Source organism: Anopheles marshallii, chromosome 2 (genome assembly GCF_943734725.1).
Source record: "Anopheles marshallii chromosome 2, idAnoMarsDA_429_01, whole genome shotgun sequence".
Classification (NCBI taxonomy): Eukaryota; Metazoa; Arthropoda; class Insecta; order Diptera; family Culicidae; genus Anopheles; species Anopheles marshallii.
The window spans coordinates 87,776,757-87,779,226 of NC_071326.1; the positions used below are offsets into that span (position 1 = coordinate 87,776,757).

The following is a 2,470-nucleotide window of genomic DNA, read 5'->3' on the forward strand; positions in this document are numbered from 1 at the left end:
AGCACAGTGGTAGGTAGACGTCGTGTCCTTGCCGGTTATGGAATTCATCACAATATTTTGACTCCGACTTCGAACGGCAGAGAAGCGTGTTCGGCAGGTAGCCAAGGGCCAGGTGAGCCCAACCGTCCCCGGATCGCAACGGTGCATAATGTGATAATTTTGTGAAACCAAGAGAGGACAACAAGTCGATGTCATCTTTCGCTTCCCTTTTGTGGTGACAATAACCGACACGGTACGGCCAACAACAGGGATGCTAAAGGACATGCTTCTTTCGAACGTTTAGGGTGAAGCGTAGAGGACGCGATAGGATTGACCGATCATTCCCTTATCCATTTATATCTCTCGGCTTCTCGGAGTCCTTGGTTACACAAGGGACACCACAAAACCTTCGTCCCGTGATGATAGAATCGATAGCATTCCAGGTGTTTTCATTCCTGAACTCCCTCGATGCTGGTCGAGTGCGGACTTTGTTTGATTTTCGAAAAATAAATTAATACGACAACAAAAGGGCAAACTAACAAACGGAGAGGCAGCTGGGGAATTCCTGGTAATCGGCCGATCTCGTCGTGCGGTCCAGAACCAACATTGATTTTCACTATGAATGTTTTTGTTATTATGAAAACTTTCAAGGGGGCGTGTTACAAGTTTTCCTAACAATCCCATTGTACGCTGGTTGGGATGAATTCTCGAATAGTTGCAGCAACGAGAGCAGTTAGGAAGCTTATTTTAACTGCACAAAAACAAGAGAAAATGATTCTAAAAACACTCCTAATAATACAGATATCCTCACTCAGTTTTTGATTAGAATTGAACTCCACAGGACTTAAATCCAGTAAGGTAAAAATGATGATTTGGAACAAAAATCTTCATGAAATATAAGAAAATTAATTAAACAACCTTTCATCACTAATTTAACGTTAGTTTTAAATAATTCGCAATAATAAAAAGATAATTCCACTCACCGTTGAGAAAAAAGCCCTCATGGAGTAATTTCATAGCAGAACGTAGTTTCGATCTACGGACCTCTGGGTTATGGGCCCAGCACGCTTCCACTGCGCCACTCTGCTTCGTGACAGACGCGCCGCTATCTTACCTTCGTGAAGCACTCGTTTAGATATCGCTCACGCATACCTACGGGATGTCATAAAGAAGCGGATCAAAATTATGACGCTCAACAATTGTTTCTTGTTGTCGAAACAAAACTGATATTCAATTCAATCAGCCAAGATTTTTCGATTCAATTAACTCCTTATCGCGGGAACTAAACTCACCCGAAACGCACTACTTCTCGTGCCAAGCTCGGGCGATAAGAATATCGCGGTAATACAACACACAAGCAGCAACCTTCCACGCCATCACTTTCTTATCGCATTAACCTCGTGACCCCGGCCCAAAGACGGGCCGCTGCTTCCGGGGACAAATAAACACTTTACGGGCACGGAAAACAGACGCCGCCGTACGATCGATCACCTTCCGGCACTATTTCACGGACACGGCGAAGGTTTTCGGTACCTTCTTCCACCACCACAAACATCAGCCACGAACGGGAACGGTTCCCGCGAGACGGAACACAAATCGATCTGGGAAAACTTGGACGAAAAAAGGGGCGCACACACATTGCAGAGGCCATTCAACCGTATCAACGCGGCAACAGTTTGTTGTTCCCAAAACTACACGCACCGTCCTCTGCACACTATCGTAAAGTAAACAATTAGATAAACAATATTTCATCCAGCGAGCGTGCGTTCGATGAAGTTGTGAACGCGTGAGTTTAAACGCGGGCACTGCTTCTATCAATGTTTGTTTTCGCGTTATACTGCTCTTCTTCTCCGTTTACGTGTTCCTGCTGGCCTGAAATGCTGTCGATCGGACGATCCGGCGCAAAACTCGTGCGTTAGATCGTGTAAGCGACAACCAAAAAAGGAAGAAACAACACAGTAAAGAGCAAACGTGGATCACATCCTCTGCTCAGTTGTTCGGTTTTAAATAAAGATTTAATTGTGATTTATGATTACCAAAGTCAAAGATTGTGTGCCTTCGCTTACTGCTACGTTTACTTCTTCCAGCTTACGGTACGGATGGTTGAATCAACTAAAGGGACAGAAGGAAGAACGAAAAGAATAACTGCTTTAAGAACATCTCGAAGGATAGAAGAAGATAGGCATTTATTGCCAAATTTAGAACGAAGAGCATGCGTTACGACTGCGATGGTTTGCTGTCTATCAAGAGAGAAATAGTTCCTTGCAAGGCGTAAGTATTCAAATATTCATTATTAGTAAAAAAAAGGATAAAATTTACAACTGTAGATACTAAAATAAACTCTTCTTCTCTAGGATCCTGTGAGTAATGGTAAAAATTATCACAGAACAAGCATACACCGTTGCCAGTATAATCGTCAACAGAAAGAAGCTGTAAAATTATTCAAAATCCGTTTGTATCTTGTATCGACTACACAGCATCACATTCCGCT

The 2,470-nt window shown here is 43.1% G+C and overlaps 1 non-coding gene across 1 annotated transcript; it reads right to left on the minus strand.

Moving 5' to 3' along the window:
• Positions 1 to 995: 995 nt before the first annotated feature.
• On the minus strand, positions 996 to 1,067 carry Trnam-cau (transfer RNA methionine (anticodon CAU)). Its single transcript has one exon. It is a non-coding gene; the product is annotated as a tRNA-Met (tRNA).
• Positions 1,068 to 2,470: the final 1,403 nt, after the last annotated feature.